Genomic DNA, 26,444 nt, shown 5'->3' on the forward strand with positions numbered 1-26,444 from the left:
ATCAATACAGCGCTAGAGAAAGCTGTAGCTACCCTCCTGTGGTGCTGGGGGGTATCGATTTGGGACCTTGGCGTCAATACATTAAACTGTTGTAATGGTATTTGAAACCCAGGTAACTGGAACGGGTGACGCCGGTAATACTTTTAGCATAATTTCTGGAACAATGGAGCAACAACTTGTATTGATGTGATTCTAGATTGCTGCCGGCCCCAGGGTTGTAGGCGAAAGGTGTGTGCACGCATTGATAGCGAATAAAAGTTTATAATAACCAAAAAAAAAAAAAACTTTGATAGAAAAACAGACATTTGAGGTGAGCAGATCTAGAGTGTGGCTGGTGTTGAGAGTGCTCTAACAGGGGCTGCTTTCCACCTAAACTTGAGAACTACCCAGAGTTCTCTTCTTCTTTTTTGCATAATTTATGCGCCACTCTATGCCTGAAAGGGTTTTGTTTTGACTTAATACTGGGTGCTCCCTTGTGTCTAGACAAAGCTATACCTCTCTGAAGAGCTCTAATTAGAGCGAAACACTGTGTCAGGGGTTGCTTTTCCTCATTTCAGGTTGGCTTGAGTTGATATTTCACTAATTCAAAGCTGTAATATTGTGCCTGGAGTGATAAATGGCTTTTGTAATTTTACAGCTCGGCAAGGACAGCACTGTACTAGTCCTATGCTTAAAGACTTTGCTGTATAAATTGCAAAAGACTTTGTCATTTTCTATCTTGGTGTGGATAGCACTGTGCTAGTCCTATGCTTAAAAACTTTGATAGAAAAACAGACATTTGGGGTGAGCAGATCTAGAGTGTGGCTGGTGTTGAGAGTGCTCTAACAGGGGCTGCTTTCCACCTAAACTTGAGAACTACCCAGAGGTCTCTTCTTTTTTGCATAATTTATTCTATATATATATATAAAATCCTGTAACTCGCCCACGAGTATCGACGAACAGGTACAGACCACACAGAATGCGCATTGAAAGTTCTCAAGGTGGTTTAATTATTTCATCGCCTCCAGCATGACGCGTTTCGGCTACGTCACTGTATATATATATGAAGTATTAAAGTTATGGCCATGTGTTTAAGATAGGTATAACTTTGCATTATGTAATAGTTATGATAATGCACATGGCACTTAATTTTGTATTTCAAACAAATGTTATCCCCAATAGAGAAACGTTGCATTATTTTGCACATGGAGCTGTACATTTGTGCTGTGAAAACTATACAGTATTTAGCTAGCAACATCATGATTGTGTTATACGTTTTTAAGACATATATATGATGCATTGTGAGCCCTTTTTTACGTTTTAAACCATTGACTTAGCAGCATTTTGTACCATACAAACGATTGTGATGCCTGCAGTACTCAAAATTCAGTGGAGTCTCTTTTTCTATTTTCACATAGTGTCACGTGATATATATATAAGATGCAGGGTGTATAAAAACAATGACAAACTCTATGCTAGTCATGTGATAAAGCCCAGCGAGTGGGCGAAACGCGTCATCAGCCATGCAATGCACCAGCAAAATAAAATAAGAAAACAGCACCTAATTGGAGTCCGTGTCCAGTCTGTCAGCGAGCAGCTGAGGGAGTTTTTGTGCAACATATACATATATTTATATATTAACATCGAGCAAGAAGACGGCAGTGTGTAGGAAGTGACATATTTACTGGCAGTGGAGACAGCAGCACAGTAGCTGCTCATTCGTCAACTCACAGAATAACTTTTTACTAAATGCTGGTGTCATGAAGAATCATTAATTCAGATTTCACTTCTTACAAAACCTATCTACATGAGTAGAAGGAAGTGGACTTCATTGTAACGGCAGAAAAAGATGGCACTCAAGAAAAATAGTGAGAAATAAATATATGTGGGATCATATGCAAAGCTAATACTACATTAGGGCAGACATTGAAATAGAAACAATAAGAAGTCAGAAAGTGGGTTATTCAGCAATGAGATTAGAATTGGTACCCAAGGAGGAGAAGGAGACAGACAATGACTGAATATGGAACACTGTTACTACTGAGCATCATCTATAATTTCTCAGTGAGTAGATGCGACTTGGCCTGTATCTAGAATGCCACTGCTTAATCTGTGCAGGTGGTACTCTCTGGGGGCAATAGCAGCTGTGTCCCGTCCTGATGGGCGAAGGGGCCACACACCCTCACCTTTTGCCCAAAAAAGAAGAGTGTCTGTCAGGGTGAACAAAGGTCAGTCTGACAGACAGTCTTCTTGCTCAGGTCAGGCAGCCAGAAGTTAGATATGTGTAGGCTCCTGGCTGCCTGAGGTGAACTTTACCGGGCTGAAGATTTCACTGCTCTCTTGGGCATGATCTCTTCAGCCTGGCAAAGCACCTCCAGGCCACCCCCCTCATGACGAGTGGAAGTGACACCGATTGCCTCAGACAGTAGCGCTTCTGTTCTAAGCCCTGGAGTGCCCAGGCAGAGTGTCAATCACGGACATCTCGTCACAGAGTGGGTTGTAGTCAGCAACTCTCATTGACCTCAACCTATTCTGTGACGAGTAGGGATTGCTGCCTTCCCTCATTGGCTGACTTTATCAGCCAAAGAGGAATGGCAGCAGTACCAACCCTCTTGGGACCTCCGAGGCAGAGCTGTGCAGTTTTTTTAATCTTGGTATTGTGCAATACTCGAAACGGGTGCCCCCGAATAACTTTGGGCCTACACACATATATTTTTTTTTTACAAAGTAAGCACTATAGAAGCTCGGTTTACAACCACCCAAATAAGCAATAACAAGAGAATTCAAAATACTCACAGTTTGAGGAAGGAACATCTGTGGACAACTTCAATAGCTTACACTGCAAAGAAATAAAACAACACAGATGAAACAAAATGCTTATTAGACAATTTCACAAAGCAAGCATTATCCAGGCATCACTCATGATACATCTTTGCAAATATACATTAATACAACGCGAGGTGGCGTTAAACTAAATCCCCTGCAGATAATAAGGCATATAAACAAACGCTTGCTATCTACCAGAGAAGCGGCGTGTACATACCACATTATTAACAAGATTGATCAAGCCGGCAATTCTGCCAAAGAACTATTCAAGGTTCTTAATAAATTCACCAAGCTGCATGCCTGTACATCTACTATGCCAGCCTCACAAGGCCTGTGTGACTCTTTTGCTGATCACTTTGAAGGGAAAGTTAATACCAGCTATCAGAACTTTCTTAATTTATCCTCGGAAGTAGAAGAATGTTCCACCTATCATTCGCCACCTGCTAATCTCACTTATCCCTGGAGAGGTTTGCGACTATCTCCCATGAAGAAGTGCAGGAGATGCTAGCAAAAGTTAAATCTGGCTCTTCCTTGGACCATTGTCCTCCACAGATGGTTGCCAGCCTGGCGGCCATGCTTAGGCCTTCCATCAAGTCTCATTTTAATTTATCATTAGACTCTGCAATATTGCCGCTGGCTTGGAAATCCGCTCAGGTCTCACCTTTTCTAAAGAAAACGATCACAGATCCCAAAGAACTTGCAAACTACATGCCCATTTCCCTCCTCCCCCTTTTGGGCAAGGTTCATAAGGATCTTGTTAATAAACAGCTTGTGTCCTACTCGGAGGAACATGGTATACTAGACCCTTCTCAATCTGGCTTGAGAGCCTTCCATAGGACGGAAAGCACATTGGCGGCAGTAGTTGACTCTACTACACTTTCACTGGATGCTCGCACTCTGGGTATGCTAATATTACTCGATCTATCAGCAGGTTTTGCAACAGTCTCCCATTCTATTCTGGTCCGTAGGTTACATGAGTCGGGTATCTACGGTAAAGCCTTGCATTGGTTATAGACTTTTTGAAAACCAGGACCCAGATGATCAGACTTGATTCTTTCAAATCTCGAACTATGTCAATAAACAAGGGGGTACCTCAGGATTCTTACATGAGCTCTACTTTGTTTAACATCCATGTGGCCCCCCTTGCTCAGATTGTCAAATCCTGTGTCTTTGATACCGTATCCTATGGGGAATATATCCAACGAATTGTTTCTTTTGGGCAGGAGTTTGAAAACATTAAATTTCGAGTTATCGACTGCATGAGGAAAACAGTCTCTTGGATGACAAGCAACTATCTATACTTTAATGGGAACAAGACTGAGATTTTGCTGTTTGGAAAGGCAAAGGCATTATGATTGGCAGATTGGTTTCCAAAAGAGCTGGGCAATGCCCTCTTTTCAAAGGGAGCATTTAAAAACCTCTGTATCATGGTGAATGATAGCCTTTCTAAGAAAGAACATGTTCGGCTTGGCTGTGGCACTTGTTTTGCCACTATGCGTCAGCTCAAAAAAAGTGTACCAATGGCTCCCCTTGCGGGCCAGGAAAACACTTTAACAAACCCTGATCATGAGTCACCTTGACTATGGAAATGCACTGTTGATAGCAGTCAACGGAGCCCTTATTTCTAAACTACAGGCTGTACAAAACAGTGCAGCACATTTGGCTTTTAATCTTTCTCCTGGGACTCCTTCGGTTTCCACTTTAAAAGCTCTTCATTGGCTACTTGTCAGAAGGCAGTACCTGTTCAAACTCCTCTGTCTCTCTCACAAGTCTCTGGCAGGCAAGGGCCCAATCTACTTACAAAGGAAGCAAATCCTTTACTGTCCCAGCAGAAACCTTAGATCTACGGCCAAAGCTCTGCTCAGATCCCGCCATATACGTACTACAAGACATAGCAGTAGATTTGTTTTCCTATCTTGCTCGCCCCCATCACTGGAATAAACTGCCTATATTCTTTTATTTGCTCCTGTACGAATTTTGACAGATTCATAAAAACTTTGGAAGACCTGGTTATTTTAATTTTGTTGTCTTATCCCGACTCTGGGAAAACTCCGAGATACCTTCGGGAGTGAATCGCTTGCGCTATACCAAGTTTCCATAACATAACACTTCATACCATACATAACCTGCACTAATGCAAGATAAGTCCACGAGTTAAGTACTCAAAAAGGCAGGACAAACGAGGAACCTCAGGAGCACCAACACTCTTCTTCTCATTCCACCGAAAACTCACAAACAAAAAACCCAGTCTCGCTCCTTCTCTGGAAATGCACCCAAAATTTGGAACTCCATACCAGTCCACATCAGGACTAATGCCTCCTTCGTAAACTTCAAAAGCCAGCTCAAAGACTTCTTCCTCAACCGATCTCATCTGAAGGGAGAGATACCTCACAATGTGACAGAGTCCCTCCACCAAAGGAATCCTGCCCAGCACAGAACTTAGACACTTCAATAGGAAGGTTTTCCATCGCCTGTTTTTTGTTTGACTTGTTCCCAAGACAGCCGGAACAAGATTCAACACAAGACAACGCTGCTTATTGTAACACGTATAACTGATTGCTTCACGATATATGTTGTCAAGCGCTCTGATACCTTCGGGTCTGGCTAGCACTATATAAAACTCTTAAATAAATAAATAAATAAATCTTAGCCTATGGGTGCACTGCTCAATATATATAAGGTCAGATGTGACTCAGCAGCCATCTATGAGGCAGGTATCTAGGGATTGCAAGAGCCAGTGCAATACATTTATACGTAAACTGCTACGATTACTCAGGCCTGTACCAGCATCTATATGTCACAAATAATTGGGTGTCACCCATGTGAGAGACATTGTTCTTTTAGCTCCACTTATGCTATGGGTCTCCATTTGGAATCGACAGCTAGCAACTTTGGCCAAAGCGGTCATTAGTGGCTATCTGAAGTTAGACAAGACAGGTAACATCCAGTGGCTGCAATACATCAAAACCCAATTCTAATTGTTAGGGATACAAGAACTTTACAACAACCCCAAAGGTATTTCAAGGCACATGAATGCGATGGTCAAAAAGGAATGGATGGGTTATACGCGGAGAAAAAGGGAGGATGGGGAGAGTGGCAGGCAGTCAGGTCAAATGGCAAGCTGGTAACGACCAGACATATCGAATCCTGGTCACTATTCCTAGTTTATACCAGTATTGTTTAGTGAGATTTCATCTCAGTGTGTCTCATTTGCTGGTTGCCTGCTCCCCAACAGCCAGCCATGACCAGGATCTCATAGCGTGCCCTTGTAACTCGAACTCTTTTCAGTCGCACTAACACTTTTTCTTTTCTTGTGGTTTGTATGACAAGTTCAGGAAGGCTTCACGTGTTCCTCTGCTCAGGAGCATAAATAGAAAACAATGCAAACCTGCTCTGTTATACTTACAATCACTTCAACCAGACATGGTGTGTCATACAGTCTGCTGCTACATTGCATCTTCTGTCAAGTTACGTAAGATCGCGGGGAAACAACAGCTTTTATGTCTTTACTATTTTTTACTGTCTTATAACCACTTTCAGATGGCATATTTTTCACTGCACATGCACTTTTGAACATAAACACTGTATATACCAGCTACATAGGGCCCAAAAACAACTATTACAAATAGAAATGGAGTGACAAACTGTTTATAGGCATAATGCAGCATCTTTTAAGCCCAGTATGACGTGGGGCTATAAAAGCCCTAAGGCCTTTTAACCTAAGAATAGCTTTCTACGAACTGTATATCGATGTCACTTTATGATTTTATTAGCACTTTCCTTGGCTTGCACAGGATGCATTTTGATTGCACACGCACTTTATTGAAATTATGGATTGTACATACTATTTTATTGAATCTTAAATATGTCGTCACCGTGCCGACTGTTTAACTGCAAAAAATGTTATGGTTTTTATTTGATTTTATCTTGGGTTTTAACTGTAAATAATATTAATCGATAGAGATGGTTTCTGACTATAACATGTACAGTGAGGGACTGACTGCTCTATCTTCTTGACATCATATGTTTATAATTTGTATTATCTTTTATTGCTTTTTTAACCGAATAAAGAATATTATCCATCTTATGTCGTCTAGTTTCTTGACTCAGAAACTAGGAATTTCGTAATAAAAATGTTTGAGACATATCATTCTTTTATTTACACTATTTTTTTCATTAACTTCCACCTACATTTAAGTTGGTGCAATAATGAGCATCACTTTTTATGGTCTGACTTGACGGCGCAACAATTTTATGAGTATCACCAGGAGAGGGGCTTTAGCTCAACCCACAGGTTGGGAACCAGGAGTACCTGTTTTGATTGAGAAGTAGTTGTGTGCTTCCATAAAAAAGTGCTTCCCCTTCACACAGCTGTGTTCATTTTATTTATCCAGATGCCTGAGCTTGAACTTTTAGGGGCACATACATGCCATTGCAATGATATTAAAAGCTAGATTTATGGCGTTTCTCTCAAACAGCAGCACAGAAGTAAGGGGGGCAGTCAACGCACAAGGATTTTTAGTTCTGGCTTGAAAGTACATTCATATGCCAAACCTATTGGCATGGTCAATGCTCGTTAATTGAAATGACTCCAGCAAAGCTTTTAAACGTTATGTTCCTGGAGGGCAGAGAGGGCTGCTCTTCTTCCCACAGTCGTTGTTTGAGCATTAGCTAGGTAATTTGTCTCAGATAAGCCAGCTTTCCCAACTTCCTAAACAAGGTTTGTTTTGACTTATTTTTCCCACCTTTCACAGCAATAATTTAGAAAGCTGCTTTGACAGTCTCAGCATCAACAGGTTCATCAAATCTAAGCTCAGAGGGAAGGGGGGCACTTGAAGACACCTGCAGACTACAACTAATAGACCTGTACAGATAACCAATGTATATGTATTCCTCTGCCCAGCTCCCTAACATAGCTATTTTGTGGATTTAGATTAGCAACCAGAGCACTTAAAAGTAGTCAGAGGACAGACAGCAGATTCGATTCCCATGGGCTTGTGGGAGATCATGATATGATGGAAGATGTCTCCTTTGGTGTAGACTTTACTTTATCAATGCTACAGATTCTTCTTCTCTGGGCAGAGATATGATATTATCTGACAGCAACTAAAGCGTTAGCACGTAAAGTCAGGAGGGAAATTCGGGGACAGAACACAGCTGGAATAAAACATTTCTTATACTGCATAAATCTTTGTAGCATCTCTCAGGGCAAAACCAATTCACAATCGGTGCACTAACCAACAGGAGTGATGCAGGGTTGAAGACAATGAATTTTGGACAAATCAGTAACATTTTCAAGCTTTTGCCAATGGAAAGTGTCATGATCAACAGTGTTATCTCAGATGTATGGGAAATGGAGTGAGTAAGGAGACATGGTGCCCCTTGTCTCCATTACCATTTGCCCTGGTAGTTGCTCACTTGGCCGGTCAGTTGCGCAATGAACCGTGTGAAAGGTCAATAGAAATTTAGGGCCATAGGCATGTGGTGTCGCTGTACGCTGACAACCTACAAGTATACCTAACAAAACCATTGGTATCACTAGAAATCTTGGTGAGACTGATAGCAGCTATTCAGGCATCAGTCTGGGCTGAAGAGGAAGAAACAAAAATCGCAGATACCCTTGATGGGAGTCCTTGGCTGAGCAGACTCTGGGGCACTATTGGAGTGTGGAAGGTCCTGGTTGTATGACTCATTCTGCCATCTTGGCATAATGTCATACAGACTAATAATAGATGGCATTAATTAAGTACTAATAAAATACTAAATGTCAATTACAAAATAGGAAAGACCTTTGGATAGCCTTACTGAATTACCTGGCCAGGAGTGACAATAACCAAGATGTTCGTGTTTCCGAGATGTTTATATGTTCCAAAGCGTGATGCATTCAGTCCTGTGGAAGAACTTCAAGGATCCAAAGATTGCTTTAACAGACCTGGTATGGTTACGCCGCAGCACAAATGTGACGAGGGTCTATGGGTCCTTGAATTGGACACTTACTACTTAGCTGCACAACTGCAATTTGCTGCTGGCTGGATCGAGGCCACAATAAGTATGGATATAGAACTGCTAGGCGGCCGCTGCCAGGGGCTGAGCTGCAGGCTACCCGTGCCTGCACTGGAGATGTGAATAAAACATGCTGTGCCTGGTCCAGATGATGAGGCCAGGCTGGACATTGTTCGGATCCGATTTTATTGCACACAGCAGTTACCGCTTTGGATAGTACCAGAGTTTGACAGAATAGAAGTTAAAATGAACTAGACAGGATGGAAAAAAGGGGTAGGGGTAGGTTTTACAGCAGGAATGTAATAGGAACACAGGTGTTGTTGTCCACCCAGGATGGTACAATCACATTTTTTCAACCGATAGCGAACAGTTCATACTGTACTACTGCACTCTTTGAAGTAGCCAGGCAGATTTGAGGAACAGTACAAGGGCTCCTGAGCTTCACACAAACTAACTACAGATATTGGTCACAGCCCACCAGGGCAGAGGTGATCACTAGTCTCTACGCAGCTCTTTGCATTAATATGCCTAAGCACCCACTGATGGTGCCACTAAATTAGAAGATGGATTGAGGGACTGAATACACAGATAGACAATACCCTTCTAAAGCTACATCAGGTCTCCTACAGGGCTAGATCTAACCTTACCCACTAGGACATACTACACAGAGCATACGTAACCACAATGCTACATAAACTAGCCCCTTTAGGAGACGGGAGCGGGCCAAAACACAAACAGAGGGGCAGTACTTCTTTTTTAAACTTTTTTTATAATTTTTATATACTGTATACAATCACACATACTGTAATCAACATGCGGCTGTCCTCTTTTATTGTCTTATTGGGGTGCTGTACGATGATGATTTAATGGGCGCCTTCGGGTAGATATGTATAGCTGCCTCCAAAAATATAAGTGTAAGGAATCCCTGTCAGTAGGGTTCAACGCAAGACTAAGAGGACCATTCTACAGCTGGAGCGTCTGCTGGCGATAAGGCGGATTGCAATATGCTGGATGGCCCTAGGGTGGAGGACTGGATAAAAGATCTACAGGATGGGATACTAGAGAAGGATGAAGCTGACCAGAACCACTAAAAAGGGGAGGAATTATGTAGATATGCTGTGTGAAAAAAATCCTTGTGCTCTCAAATGATTGACCGGGCCCTGCCATTTTTTTAAGACAGAGTCCCGCCCTCCATGAAATACAAGACTGACATTGTGAGACAGAGCTAATGTTTGCTCAGGCTGATGGAGAGGAGAGGCCGGCCAGGAGTACGCTACTTCCCTGGGAGCGGGATCCGTGTACAGCGCGCGCACACACAGTGACAGCATGTACCCCTTCAGGGGACAGCCCTTCCACTGCCTGCTGGGAATTGCTCAGTGGACCATTCAGCATCAACTTCTCAAAGGCTCTCTCTCTGAATGCATCTGAAATGTGCAATTGCAGGCAGTCCAGAAAATGTCTGACACAGCGAATGAGAATAACACATTACCAATTTCTCATCTTTTTATAACATCTAGAAACAAAGGAACATTTTGGCCATCATGTACTTACTGACCTATTATAGATAAGAAAAATGCCAGTGGGATTCCCAGCATTTGTAAAATTAACCAAGAAAGGCATGTTAGTTAGATGAGGAACAGTCCTAAACTGAACAGATGCATACTGCTGTAGCCACAAGCTGGGCCTAGTGTACAGTGTACCTTAAATGTCTACTAGATGCCTCCCTTTGACAAAAGCGGTGCTAAAAAAAAATTACACCCTTTAGCATACTAGCATCACAGGGCATTAATAGGCCACTTCAAGGCTGTCTACGAGTTCAAGCGCCGGCTCCAGTTACCCATACTAACTCAGTGCCCCGGTCTCTTGTGCCTCTGTGCTAATGAGCAACATCTTGACACAGCACTGGCGACGAAGAGAGTCCGAGCTCTGGCCATAATGAGGACTGAAACCGGTCCTAGGATGCTTGATTCTGGTCCAGGGAAGACATGGCCTGGCAGTTCGGCATAGACTGTTCCCATGAGGCACAGGGTCAAGACTGATCTGCATATGGCTATGTCTGAACTGGGGTGGCGTGGTGAGCAAAATAACGATTGATTAAACACATATCTGTGACTGAGGGTGAATGTTTGACAATGTTCAACATTCCGTCCATCATCTTTTTGTGTTGCATTTTCACCCTAAGTAGGAAGGGTATGCCCAGATGTAGGTCCCGTGCTCACTATGCCACTGGAGTCAAGCTATCCTGGCTGAAGACGGCTGAAAGCCCGAACCCACTCCTAGGATGCTTGATTCTGGTTCAGGGAAGACATGGCCTGGCAGTTCGGTCTGGACTGTTCCCATGAGGCACAGGGTCAAGACTGATTTGCATATGGCTATGTCTGAACTGGGGTGGCGTGGTGAGCAAAATAACGATGGATTAAACCCAGATCTGTGACTGGGGGTACATTTTTGACAATGTTCAACATTCCATCCATCATCTTTTTGTGTTGCATGATGAGGACTGAACCAGCTCTCCTGCTGCCGGATATGCTGTGGGGGAGTATCTTTCCGAAATTATCAAGACAGCAGAAGTGCTGGTCTACACCTCCGTTGACAATGTCAGAAGTCCCTTGAGATGGAGAACAAAGGAAGAAAACCCTCAACGGACAGGAAATCTACGCTGCAGAGGAGGGAAGGGTTGACACTTGCCCCAAAAGTGCCCCCTGACTGCTAAGATTCCTTAACCGAGGGATTGTTGGCCTATGCTTAATGAAGGTCCCATACTGTAGCACCACGAAGGAAAGGAGGGCAGCAGTTGAGCTTGACTCCCACTTCTGTACCAGAAAAGATATAGCACACAGATGAAAGATTGTCCTTGAGAGTGCAGTCCTTTCTTTACTCTGCGTGAAATCATCCGGAAAGAAGAACCATGTCAAGGTTGCCAACCAGGCGATCAGACCTGGAGACAGTGCTTCAGGGGCTAATGCAGTAGGACCGCAACACAATAACAAAGAAACCTCTTGCGATCCACTAAACAGAAACAAGGAAATGTTGGCAAAGGGCTAACAGGAGACCAAAGGAGCAAAGGAGAAGCATCCTGCATGTGCTCCTGAGTTTGCATCCATAGCTTCCCAAAGTAACCATCCATACAGCCATCGATGGTCCCTTACAAACAAGGGCATCCATGCAAAGACGAACCAATGATACTTGCACAGGCTGAATATGTGGATTATTTAGAACAGATGGTTGATCCATCACCAGCACTGCCCTGGCAAGTCTGTTCACAAGCCATTGACCTTTACAACACTGAGCAGTTAAAAGTGTTACTCACATTAACTCATATGCCCTCTCTCTCCCAGTAGTTCACAGTAAACTGCTTCCATTCCATTCCAAATGTAAATGTGACGGGGCGGGCGGACCTGACATAACTCTCCCTACGGACTGGTGGTCCGCCACCCCTCTTTCACCATGCCCCTTGTCCCCACAGCTACCACAGTGTACATGGATCGAAGAACCCGAGTCCGGCTGGACGGAAGACATCAATTCGTGGGGTCCCTTTAAGGATACGAACACAGAGGACGAAGCTCCACCCCTCGACGACGTCACAACGTCAAAAGCAGGAAGTAACGATGGCTCGTCGGACGGCGTTTCCCCAGAGGCTGTGAAGTACGGAGAGGACGGACGGAGAGAGTCAGAGGAGAAGAGAGACATCGAGAGCGACAAGCCAGGAGGCCAACGTTTCAACGTTTCGCCCAGCCACGTTCCCACGGGAGGAGCGTGGCTCCAAGAGGTATGGGGCCGGGTAGCGGGTTGGGTCGGGCGGAGGAGGCAGCCCCGAGTGTAAGGTGCACCGCCCTAAGACTCCCCTACCTCATCACGAGCACTTCCCTTCACTCCCTGATACAAGAGAAGTGTACACCTATACACTGTTGTTGTGTCCTCACTCCCGGTCCTTATTGTTCCCAGAGCCTCACATTTACCTGACCCCCATTTTCTTTTATTTTCGGTAACGGAGTGGAACCAAGAGGAAGAAAGGTCCCCGGTCGGACCCAGACCACGCCTGTCCAGACATCGGGACTACACCAGCAGGAAAAGCTTTCTTTACTTTGGACCCTGTTGAGAACAGACTATACCTCTGATGAAAAGACGTATATACCCATTAAACCCTCTTTAAATCCTTTATTGAAGGCGCCTGTGTTCCTCTTTTCCCCTACACCTCCCGTCAGTCCAGGGGTCGAACTCCCCAACGTCCCGACCCCCTCGGGACAACTGGTGTCAGAAGTGGGATCCCCACCACCATCCGTCTGTAGCAAAAAGATGGAGGCCCTTATCGAGCACATCATTAAAGGCCAAGAAATATTGGAGAGGGCCGTGGAAAGCCAGCTTACATCAGCCCACGCCGACCATGATATGTTCACCACGACTATAACGGCCCAGTTGGACAGTCTGAGAAATGTGCCGCCTCCCACGCAGGTCCTCCCAGGGGCGGTACGCCCGCACAGCCCCCACCCCACAGGAATGGCCCTCCAGAAATACGTGCACGGAGAAGATCCGGACGCCTTCCTTTTGAATTTTGAAAGGGCCGCCCGAGCAATGAGTTAGCCGGAAGAGAAATGACCGTTCTTTTTGGCTCCCCTCCTCACAGCGGAAGCCCAATCGGCTTATCAGGCCGCTAACCCCCTGGGTACGACCCCCTATGCGACCATTAAGATGGTTATCCTGGATCATTTGGGTCTGGACCAGGAGGCCTATCGTGTTCGCTTTAGAAAAGAGAGAGGGGTTCAAGGGGAGAACCCGAAGACTCTTTTCTTCAGACTAAAGATGGCAGCAGATAAGTGGCTGCGTCCGGACCAATGCAGTAAGGAAGACATCCTAAACAAAGTTTACTTAGAACAATTCATGGAGGCATTGCCCTATGCCTCCCAACGCTGGTTGCGTCAACATGTGGGAATTACAGTTGCCCAGGCCATCGAAATGGCGTCCCAATATGCTTGGGCACAGCCCAAGACCCCCTCTTGGGAGCATGAGAAAGCCCTCAAACCCCTGCCTCCCCCTAAGGTGGACAAAAGACCGAAAACCGGGAACGAGGCCCCCAGAATGTTTCGTCCTGCAGGAATGATGCCTACCCTAAATAAAGGTCCTCAGTGCTTCGAGTGTGGGGAGTGGGGCCACATCGCGAGGATGTGCCCCAAAAGAAATACCCAAGAGGAGCCTATGGAGGTCGGTTACCTCCCCAGAACAGTGATGTACTCCGCGGAAATGGGCAGCACTTTCTACGTGAGTATGAGGATGAATGGTTATAGGGTAAGGGCTTTGTTAGATTCAGGGTGCAGACAGTCCGTCATCCAAACCCGCTTTGTCAAACAAGAACAGTTGCACCCCCAGAGTCCGGTATACATACGATGTGTACACGGGGATGTAAAACCCTACCCTGTGGCCTCCCTTACCATCACGCTACCGGATAGGGATCCCTGTAGGGTCCGGGTAGGGGTGGTGGATTCCCTGCCCGAGGACATGATCTTGGGTACCGACAATCCTGAATTCCTCTCCCTATTTAGGGAGACCTTTTCCAGACCAGGACAGAGCGAGAGCCTTCCCACATACCTCTCCCCCAAACCTTGGGTTATTGACCAGAGCTTTCGTTTTGCCCAGGGTGAAGACCAGACTCTGTTTCACGCCTGGGAAAATGCCCATGCTCCAATCGGACCCCAACCCCCCTCCTACCCGCGTTTCTTGATTAGGAATGAACTACTTTACCGACAAGCCAAACCAGACGGAGAGCTACAACTATTGGTACCCCGATCCTTTCGAGAACAAGTTCTCTTCTTCGCTCATGCCCATTTGATGGCCGGCCACGCAGGCAAGGAAAAAACCACCGACAGTATAGTCAGACATTTCTTTTGGCCGGGGATCTATCGGGACGTTCAGGAGTACTGTGCTAAATGTGAGGTCTGCCAAAGGCGTAATACCCACCGACCTATTGCGGCACCCCTGCAGAAGATGCCCCTCATAGGAGTACCGTTCGAAAGGATCGGAATGGACATTATCGGTCCTTTGCCGAAGACGGGCCGAGGCCACCTATATGCCCTCGTGTTAGTTGACTACGCAACCAGATTTGTGGAAGCCTTTCCTTTAAGAACTGCCACAACGTCCTCCATCGCGGAGAAATTCATAGAGCTGTTTTCTCGCGTGGGGTTCCCCAAGGAAGTGCTGACGGATCAGGGGACCCCATTCACTTCAAAACTGATGAAGGAAGTATGTACCTCGCTGGATATCAAACATCTGAAGACATCGGTGTACCACCCCCAGACCGATGGCCTTGTGGGAAGGTACAATCAGACCCTCAAACTGACCCTGAAGAAAATGCTGACCGCCGAAGGACCGACCTGGGACCGACTTCTACCTATCGCCCTGTATGTCATACGGGCCCAAAAACAAAGTAGCCTAGGGTGTTCGTCCTTCGAGCTCTTGTACGGAAGACAGCCTCGATCCCTCCTGGACATCACGAGGGAAATGTGGGAAAACGAGGCTTCACAAGAACAAAAGAGCATGTTGGAGTACACAACGCAACTGAGGGCCAAACTGGGGAAGCTACAAGAACTAGCTTATACCAACCTAGAACACCAACAAGACAGGTACAAGAGGACGTACGATAAAGGAAAGAAGCTCCGAAAACTAGATGTCGGAAAGTGGGCTCTTGTGTTGCTGCCTGCCTTAAGTAACAAAAACAAGAATGAGTGGCAAGGCCCGTTCCAGATAGTCGAAACCATCGGGCAAACTACCTACAGACTACGCCTATCCCCTAATAAAACCCAAACATACCACATCAACCTTCTTAAAGAGTGGCTGGGCCCAGTACCCCGAGCGGGTCATTTCGTTGGTCAAACGAGCGACCCCTACGACTCCACAGTGAATCAACTGGTGGTAAACCCGGGGTTGTCCTCCCAAGAAAAGACCGAGTTATCAGACACACTGAAACTATTCACCGACATCTTCTCTGACCTACCCGGAAGAACTAACTTGGCAGAACACCGCATTGAAACCCTTCCCGGAGAAGTCGTGAAACAAAGACTGTACAGGATTCCAGCAGCAAGAAAAGAAACCGTACGACGGGAAGTCCAAGACATGTTGAGGTTAGGAGTAATCCGGCCATCCCAGGGCCATTGGTCATCCCCGATCGTGATGATACCCAAGCCCGACGGATCCAAATGGTTCAGTATGGACTATCGAGCCTTAAACGCGGTGTCCCACTTCGATACCTACCCTATCCCTCGGGTGGAAGATTTAATCGAGAAAATAGGCGACGCCCCTTACATCACCACCATCGACCTCACGAAGGGGTATTGGCAGGTGCCTCTTCGTGAGGAGGATAGAAAGAAAACCGCCTTTGTGACGGACGAAAGAGCCTATGAATTCACGGTTCTTCCATTTGGACTCCACGGGGCCCCGGCGACCTTTCAACGCCTAATGAACCGGGTTTTGCAGCCTTACATATCGTTCAGTTCAGCCTACCTGGACGATATCGTCATTTATAGCCAGGACTGGAAGGAACATCTACACCATCTGAAAACCATCCTTACAGCGCTACGTAGAGCGGGACTCCACATTAATGCAAAAAAATCTAAGGCAGCGTTCCATAGCGTGAATTACCTGGGGTATGTACTGGGGGAGGGTACGATTGCTCCTCAAAGTGAAAAAGTACGAGCCATAGCTGCTGTTCTGTTTCCCTCTACCAAAAGAGATCTCCGAGCCTTTCTGGGACTGGTAGGGTACTACCGCAGGTTCATACCATGCTTTGCCGAGGTGGCTGCGCCCTTAACCGACCTCCTCAGAAAGGACACGAAGGCCCGTGAATACAGACAACCCTCACCTGAATCCTTGAAGGCCTTTCAGTACCTGAAGACCACCATGATCACGGCTCCAGTCCTGGTATCCCCAGATCACACTAAGCCCTACGTGTTAGCCACCGATGCCTCCAATGTGGGGATAGGGGCGGTATTGTCCCAGGTCAGCAAGGAAGGTGTTGAGCACCCTGTATTATATGTTAGCCGGAAGCTTTTTCCCAGGGAGTGTAAATATTCCACTATTGAGAGGGAGGCCCTGGCCATTAAATGGGCAATTGAAAAACTTAGCTATTATTTGGAGGGCAAACCATTCATCCTTCATACTGACCATGCCCCCTTGAAGTGGATGCACCAGAACAGCAGCAATAATCCCTGGGTGTTACGATGGTTTCTGTCTTTACAACCGTATTCCTTTACAGTACAGCATAGAAAAGGGAAAGACAATGGTAATGCGGACTTTCTTTCCCGCGTGTTTCCTCTCCCCGAACGGGAGAAACCAGGGGGGGAGGAATGTGATGGGGCGGGCGGACCGGACATAACTCTCCCTACGGACTGGTGGTCCGCCACCCCTCTTTCACCATGCCCCTTGTCCCCACAGCTACCACAGTGTACATGGATCGAAGAAACCGAGTCCCCCTGGACGGAAGACATCAATTCGTGGGGTCCCTTTAAGGATACGAACACGGAGGACGAAGCTCCACCCCTCGGTGACGTCACGACGTCAAAAGCAGGAAGTAACGATGGCTCGTCGGACGGCGTTTCCCCGGAGGCTGTGAAGTACAGAGAGGACGGACGGAGAGAGTCGGAGGAGAAGAGAGACATCGAGAGCGACAAGCCAGGAGGCCAACGTTTCAACGTTTCGCCCAGCCACGTTCCCACGGGAGGAGCGTGGCTCCAAGAGGTACGGGGCCGGGTAGCGGGTTGGGTCGGGCGGAGGAGGCAGCCCCGAGTGTAAGGTGCACCGCCCTAAGACTCCCCTACCTCATCACGAGCACTTCCCTTCACTCCCTGATACGAGAGAAGTGTACACCTATACACTGTTGTTGTGTCCTCACTCCCGGTCCTTATCGTTCCCAGAGCCACTCATTTACCTGACCCCCATTTTCTTTTATTTTCGGCAACGGAGTGGAACCAAGAGGAAGAAAGGTCCCCGGTCGGACCCAGACCACACCTGTCCAGACATCGGGACTACACCAGCGGGAAAAGCTTTCTTTACTTTGGACCCTGTTGAGAACAGACTATACCTCTGATGAAAAAGACGTATATACCCATTAAACCCTATTTAAATCCTTTATTGAAGGTGCCTGTGTTCCTCTTTTCCCCTACACCTCCCGTCAGTCCAGGGGTCGAACTCCCCCACGTCCCGACCCCCTCGGGACAGTAACAAAACCAGGAAAGTGTGATAAACTGGTGATAATGAAACTTTAATACTTCCATTCGAAGGTGTATTGCAGTTACCATCTGGAACATCCTTGGCACAGTTGATCTCTGAAGGAACAGCGGGACTATTACAACAGACGTGTCCACTCCAGTAGTGTCCTTCTGCAATACTCAGCATAACATAACAAGGATCCAAGAATATGGAAATTTCACATGAATCACCTTACAATGTCTCATTTTACTTCAGTGGTCCAGCAGTGACCCACATGGAGCTCCTGTACAGCCAACATTCAGTCCTGTGGTGCTACATCAAAGTCACACCAACATATGATAGATGTTCTGAAGAATACTAGATTCTGAGAAAGCCCTGATGAAGACTCGAAAAACTCTGCCGACATGTTTCCAGGTCCCTCAACAGAAGTCTTCAAAAATTTTGCATCTCAAATAGTGCTGCATCATATACAATTTTGACTCCATTTCTGATGCATGATTTAAGTTGTTCAGCACAGATCATGAACTGTGACATGCATCAGCCAGGATACATGACCCCCACACTCCCTAGGCATTATCCTGCTGCTTGTGCTGCAGTAGACCTGCAGCAGTTGTCACATCCTTGACACGTTCACAAACGGTTTTCATACCCTTAATCACTAGACATGTTAAATCCTGAAGATGAGTGACAATGTCCTTTTGCAGTTGGCGGGAATCCGCAAACCCCACAATCCTGCTGGTGTTACTATGTGATAAAGACAGACTAATAATGATGTCCTATTGTTTGATTTTCACTGGTTGGACAATTTCGGCTCATTTGGGTTTTGCAAGAACGTAAAGTGCATAAGGACTTGTTAGCATTGGTGGCCAGTTTCACAGAGGCCGTCACTCAAGAACAGAATAGCCACCCCATCAGATGCATCATAGGACGTGACTAAGTCAAATTAAAAGGAAGTGGGCGCTCATGCCATCCCTCCTTTCGGCACACTAAACTGGTGGCCATGTCCTTTCTACCAACCTGTGACAAGCCAACAAAACACTAGCCAGCACATGTAACAATCTACTGCATGATAAATAATAGTTTCTACATTTTAGTTATCATCAAGTTTATTGAGAAATTATTCTGTAGAAATGTATAATTGACGTAAAATTGTATATATATCACCACGCATTAATTGGGATTTTGTTTTTATACCTACTTAAAACCCATTAAAGTCTTCGCATTATTGCACATCTACACATATTTTACATGCACTGCTGTTTTGTTATCCTGTGTTGTACACTGCACATTTGTGTCTAACTGTTCTAGTAGGTGTAACCGTGTTCTGGAATTAACACAAGGAAGTGAGAACTGCAGAAATGAGTAATAGTATACAGGCGTCAAGTTCTTCTTGCATTCTTCCCACGAAAAGAGATGCCACCTGCTTACTGGCGCCTATGTGTAATTTTGTTATGTCAAGTGTACTTTCCTCCATTTGTTTGCATTGAGAATAAGTGCATGAGTATAGCATCAAAATGTATGGATTTTAGATTCCTACTTCAACTGACATGGGGTTGCAGGTCTGGCCCCTGGATATGGTGTTTACCATTAGTTTATTTTTTATGCTATTTTGCATTAAACATGTGTTAGACTTCTATGAGCTATTTCAAGTGTCTGCTTTCTCTTACAGAATACTGTTACACTATGTTACAACCAGATATTCCATTTAATAATAAGGTGACAGAAAATATCACACTAACCTTTCTGGGGTGGTTACATGTTATTGCTTACAACTCATCCATCTTCACGCAGCTAAAGATCTTGTCAACCTGCCTGCAATTTGATCTGGTGTCCTGTAAAATGCATTCACTGCGTGCAAATGACGTGGCTGATGAATAGGAGCAAACATTTGCACTAGTGCAGTAAACACAAACCAAAAACAAGTATTTGCAAAAGCTATAGCTCTCGCATTTGGGACCAACAGGCTCTGTCAATCAATGCCTTTTGGCTACGCTGTGCAACATCAGAGAAAAAGTCAAATGCATTAGCAAAAAAGAAAAAAAAGAAAAAGACAAATGTAGCGTCCATTGCTGGCTATTGTGTCATTCCACTGGCATGCCCATGGGTGATCCCATAGGCACACCAGCAGAATGACGTGGGAGCCACTTGCCTTGCTTTTTAATTGAACGGTTCAAGATTGAGGACAACTCTGAAATCGGTAAATAAAACATCTGGAATGTATTTGCGTGAAAGAGCAAAATAAGCAAGCATTAGCAAAGCCAACAGGTTGCACCTTTGCAAGAGCCACTGACTTTGCCCATCTGTTTTAGCCATGTTTTACACCAGTGTGGCTGCTGTTCAGCATGGCTAAAGGTTAGTGGCATATAGGAGTGGAGTGTTGTAAAGTAGAGTTTTGTGGAGTGGAGTGTTATGAAGTGGCGTAGAGTGGCATGGAGGCAGAACAGTGTCATAGAGTGGAAGGTGTAGAGTTGAGTAGAGTGGAGTGGCGCAGAGTGGATTAGAGCGGAGTAAAGTGTTGTAGAGTCTCATAGGGTGGTGTAGACCAGAGAAGAGTATCACAGAGTGGAGTGGAGTATTGCGTCATAGAATAGAGTGGAGTAAAGAAGCGTGGAGTGCTGAAGAGGGTGTTGCATAGAGCGTTGTAGAGTGGAGTAGTGTCGCAGAGTTGAGTAGTGTCGTAAAGCAGAATAGAGTGGAGTAGAGTGTTGAAGAGGGACACAGAGTAAAGTAGAGTGTCAGAGTGGTGTAGAGTTTAATGGAGTAAAGCGTCAGATTGGAGTATCGTGAAGTGTCGCAGAGTGGAGTGGCCTAGAGTGAAGTGGTGCAAAGTACATAGTAAATTGCTGTAGAGTGAAGTGGCATAGAGTGCAGTGGCATAGAGTGCATTGGTTTTGAGTAAAGTGGTGTACAATAGAGTGGCAGAGAAGAATTGCGTGGCACAGAGTTGGATAGAGTGGTGCAGTAGAGTGGCACAGATTGGAGAAGAGTGCAGTGGCGTAGAGCAGATTGTTTCAGAGTACAGTGAAGTTGAGTGGAGAGGTGAAGATTAGAGTGGAGTGGTGAAGAGTAGAGTGGAGTGGTGAAGAGTAGAGTGGAGTGGTGCAGAGCAGATTAGAGTGACAGAGTGCAGTGGAGTGATGTAGAGCAGAGTGGCACAGAGTGCAGTAGACCATCATAGAGCTGAGTGGTGAAGAGTAGAGTGGCGGAGAGTGCAGTCTTGCAGAGTGTCAGAGTGCAGTTCAGAGGCGTAGATTGCTTTGGTGCATAAAGTGGTGTTAAGTGCATTGGTGGTGAGTGCAGTGATTCAGAGTAGATCGAAATTGAGCGCAGAGGTGCAGAGTAGAAAGGTGCAAAGTAGAGTGGAGTAGAGCAGAATGCAATTGGACAGAGCAGCTTAGAATGCAGTGGCATAGAGTGCGTGCCATAGAGTAGATTGTTTCAGAGTGAAATGGCATTGAGTGCTGCAGCGTAGAGTGCAGTGGCATAAAGTTGTGGCGTGGACTGCACTGGCATGGAGTGGTCCAGTGGAGAGAGCATAGGCATAGAGTGTAGTGGTATAGAGTGGAGTGTTGTAGAACAGAGTGTCATGGAGTAGTGCAGAGTAGGGTGCAGTGGCGTAGTGTGGAAAAGTAAATTTTGCCATGTTGTATGTGCCTACGTGTTCCCCATATTATGCTATATGTGCATGATCGATATGCATGTATTCCCCTCTGATCGATTAAAGACGCAATTACAGTTGTGTCCATCTCTAGTATGCCAGTTTCCAGTTCCCGTGAAAGCAACGAATATTAGGCCTATGTAAACCTACGTTGCTACATTTTACAGTGTGCACGTTAATTCATTGAATTGTCCCCGTTTCTAGGCCTCAAAAGGGCCCGGACCAGATTCAGCTCCTGTCTCCTGAACCCTCTCTGAGGAGCGATACAGCCCCCACCTGCATCCCTGACCCTTCACTTACTTTCTGCCTCACAGTGCCTGGCTCGGCCTGGCTCTGCCTGCCAGTCTGCCAAGAATATGTTATGCTTCTAGTTATCAGTCCAGCCCTCCTTCTCTGCATTCCTAAGCTACTGAATCGCATCAATAGTTTCCGTCATGGTCTAGCCTTACTGTCTCCATGTAAGAGAAATACTGTATTAATATTCATAGAATATTCCTCGCACACGCAATACATGTAGAATTATGCATGCACCAGTCCTAATGTCTAGTAGTCTTTGCCCTGATAACTTTTGGATTCTATCAACATGTACTCCAAACACCAGATACCAGATATGCCTTGGGTACATGTCGCTCTGACACTCCAGACTTTAGTCTCCTCTTCTAGCGCAGAAGTCATAGCCCCCAGTTCTCCCTGGTAACACGTCATTGCCCGTTTGCGCGCACCACTAGGTTAAAGGTCCCAGCTGCTCAGGTAGCCCCCTCCATGTTTCCGCCCCATTTATGACACTTCTGTTACGTTTACATCACATGTCTATGTATACGCCCTGTACACGCCTTCTTGTTACATCATTTTGCCCTTATCTTTCGCGACTGCCACGAGTCACGCCTACTGCTACGCCTACTGTAATGAATGTAATGTATTTGTTTAAGTATATATACTGTGCACCCATATTAAAAGTTGCCAATAGCCGATGCCAATCCCCGATTCCCATTTCCCCGGCAGCTGCCTTCATCCTATTCCCGTACAGGCTGTCCTGTTCCTGTCCTTTATGCCTGATTAAAGCCTGTCGACTCAAGATACCTCGAATCCTGACTCTTATTTATTGAGCTATCTGTTTTATTGATTGTATTAAAAAATAGTACCGGTAATTAATTATTTATTTACCACATAATGGCGCCCGAATAGGGACTTGCCCTTTCCCCACGCGCCGGTGAAGCCACGCAGGCCCCCTGATCCTCTGCAGCCGTGACGGAACCATACCGTGCACGTGCAGATATTTCTGCTTCAAGTATCCCTCAGGCCCACGGAGGAGACGGAGGTTGCGGTCCAGCATCCAGACGAGGCGGTGAGGAACGCGGCGAGTCCCGACCAGAGCCCAAGCCGAGAGTCCAAGGTCCGAGGTATCCGGAGGCCCACCTGTAACTGAAGTCCGAAGTTCGTAGTCCGTCGTCGTAGCAGTCCAGTCCAGTCCGAGGCCTTCCGTTCTTGCTGCCCGGTGAGTACCGTTGCTGGGGTAGTATCTAGACAGGGTCAATTAATTTGTCTCTGGTCCGTGGGTTTGGGTACGCAGATCCAACACGAAGTGTTCACCTAGGTGGACGTGGGTCCTGACGTGTCTCTTTATGGGACCGGTAAGTTTTGCGCTGTTTTAGCAGTGCATCTAGTCATTCTAGTAAGTTCTGTTCTCAAGAAATTCATGTGTTCTGTCCAAACTGTTAATCTAAATGTTATTCCATGTGTTTTTCAATGTCGTGGTATGAGTGATTTGTTTTTTCAGTTATTATTGTGTTTATCGTGTATTGTATTGTGTCCAGATTCCAGCCTAGACAATGCCTCTATTCTCGAAATTACGTCAGTTAAAAACCAGAAAAGGGTTATTAGAGGAAGCAGTTCCTGTCCCGCCTAGGGACAGTCCAGGTTATTTTATGTATCATAAGCACGGCTTAAGTGCCATATTATATCTAGACTTATGGGTGGATTACACCAAGGAATTAGAAGAGAAATATAGATGGCCCGTATCAGGTACGTGGGATGCCGAGTGCATCATGCGAGTAGAAGAAGCATTATGGAAAAAGAAAGCCAGACAGTCCCAGAAAGATGCCATCGAGTTATGGCGCAAAGAATCTCATAGAAGAACGGAAAAAGAAATCAGAAAAACAGAATTAAGTAGGGAATCCTCAGAAAGAGCCCAAGAAAGGGAATTGATCGAAGTAGGTGAACGAGTTAAAGCCGAACAGTCAGACAGACAGAGAAATGCCCTTATTAAGGGTATGTATCCTCTTCTTGCCGAGGGCTTGCCAAAAGCAACCCCGGAAGCACCATGTAATTTTCCGCCGCCCTTGGTTCCGATTAAGCTACGTCACAAACCGACCGCAGCTGATATTTTTCTCTCGTCCTATTTGGACGACACAGTACCAGCGTATGCAAATCCTGTTCCGCCAGCTCCCGCAAATAATGTAATACCTGTTCCTCCTGCCACCGGGGCACCCGTTACAGCATCTGTTACGGCACCCCCGGTCCAGCCTACAGTACATGTACCTGTTACATCAGTCACTCTCCCAGCACGTACGATACCCGTAGACGATTCTAGTCTAGGGGCCCGGGGGGAAGTCCTCCTGGAACCCCGCCTCAACCCAGACGTATAACGTTACTCGAGCTACATGCACGAGCGTTACAGCGTTCGCCCAAACTTCAGTCAGTCGCAGATATCAAGCGAGCCCTTACCGAATGCCGTTATGACCCAGTCCCAGGCGATGATGATATGGTCCTGTATTCATTGCGTGTAAGACGGGTGACCGAATATTTGGACACCCTACCGAATATGAAAGGTTATCTAGACAGAATATATCGTTTCATCCGTACAGGAGTAGATCCAGGAAGTATTGGCGACGCCATGGTTCAAAGAAAAGTCGAGATTCAGCTCATGCTTTTAAAGTTTCTAATTAATTGTTTAATAAGGGAACAAGATTATCCGGATAAAAATCCGGAAGAAATGAAAGTCCTGACCAGGTGGAGTGACCATATAGCCGAGGGAAGACACAAGACACAGAACTGTATAGAGAGTATGTACAAGAAAATCCGTAGGGAAATAATAAAGTTACACGAGAAACGAGAAGCAGCACAAGTAACCGAGAAAGAAGACGACTCTGATAATGAAGAACTAGACGACGAGAATCCCTCCAGAATAGCGTATGTAGGTAGAACTAGACTTCCCAACCGACATTCACGCCTAGAACACAAGAAAGTTTTCCCTCCTCCAGCACCAGAACAAGGTTCTCTTGAGCAAGTATTCCAAGCTACCGATCACATTCTGAAATCACGAATAGGTTATAGTGAGCTTAGTACCATGCATGAACAAGAATTAGTCCGATCAGCAGTCCGGTGGACTACTGATTCTACCACTTTTCCAGACGAAATAGTGGCACAAATGTTTCTGAAACTGCCCCCAGCCGAGCAGCGACTGGTGGGTATGTATATGATCCAGCACCTCATTACACTGTATGAGGGACAACATTCTGATCCAGGTCCGTTACATGATGTATTGAACGAGTTACTCCAGTATAGATGGAGAGGTTTAGGTACCGATTTAATTAGTATCATTCTAGAACAGCGCCACAAATATCGAACGTTTTTAAATCCACATTTTGTTCATGTCTCACCTCCAGAAAGTAAATCATTTTGCATAGATAGACAGCATCCGTTACGAGAAGTACACCCAGTTAGGACAGCGGGTGGTGAACTAGAACGAGTATTTGTTTACACCCCTATCACAAAGATGGAACTCTTAGAGATGAAAAAGTTAATTCCCGTCACGATAAAGACCCAGCAGGGTTCCACCGTGAATTAAAAGACATGCTCCGTATGGGAGAATACACGTATCCTGATATTATTAAAATGTTAAAGGTCCTGTTGCCCGCAGGGGTATATGAAAAACTCAAGGAAAAAGAATGGGAGGTGAGAGAGAAAAAGATAGATTGGACAGCTCTAGAAGCTGAAGATAATTCACGAGTACCAGGTACCGGTCTTGGGGGTAAAGTTAAAGAATTACCCGAGTTATTGATACAAGTTTTGCCAAGGTTACTAGCCACGAAAAAGGAAGATTGGGATGCAATCTCAGCTTGTAAACAGAAACAGAATGAAGACACTAGTGATTTTTATTCTAGATTCGAAAAATGTTTTATTATTAACAGTGGTCTGAAAACAAGTAGTGAATCGTACCCTCATCTTTTTGTTACCAAACTGGTCGAGAATTCAAGTCCACAAGTTAAAAATCGAGTATTGAAAGTCGAAAGTAGTTGGCAAGCTAATACTCCGTCACAAATGTTACAAATGCTCCAGTATCACCAGAATAGAATCAGGGAAGAGCAAGAACACGAAAGAAGACGTATGAAAGACACAAAAATGAAAGTATTAGTTGCACAATCAGTTCCACAAGACAGTCAGAAGAGGGGTCCGAATCAAGCCAGTCATCCTACAGCTCCCGTTAAAGGGACCTGCAATTATTGTAACCAGCCAGGTCATTTTATAAACGAGTGTGCAGTTCTGAAACACAACATAGCTACTGGTAAGACTAAAGAGAGACCACGTCCGCCTAGACAAGAACAAGTTTCACAGACTTCTCAGTCACCACAGAATGCACAACAGACAGTTCCAGCACCGCAGCCTATTGCTGCAACACAGCATGTTACACAGCAGATGTACCAGTATGCTCAGACAGAGTATCCAGATTATCAGCCGTATTCATGAAACAGCCTAGAGAGGGAGGTAGGCTTGCCTCTCATCG

General features: G+C 45.6%; 1 protein-coding gene across 2 annotated transcripts in view; it reads right to left on the reverse strand.

Moving 5' to 3' along the window:
* The window catches only part of KIAA0513 (KIAA0513 ortholog), a 472,380-nt gene that overhangs the window by 322,351 nt on the left and 123,585 nt on the right, over window positions 1-26,444 (reverse strand). For both annotated transcript variants that reach the window (XM_078670087.1, XM_078670085.1), the window contains exon 2: window positions 2,776-2,818. The gene's annotated coding sequence lies outside the window, so the exon portion shown is untranslated. The remainder of the gene's footprint in view (window positions 1-2,775; window positions 2,819-26,444) is intronic.

This window comes from Lissotriton helveticus, chromosome 12, assembly GCF_964261635.1.
Source record: "Lissotriton helveticus chromosome 12, aLisHel1.1, whole genome shotgun sequence".
Lineage (NCBI taxonomy): Eukaryota > Metazoa > Chordata > Amphibia > Caudata > Salamandridae > Lissotriton > Lissotriton helveticus.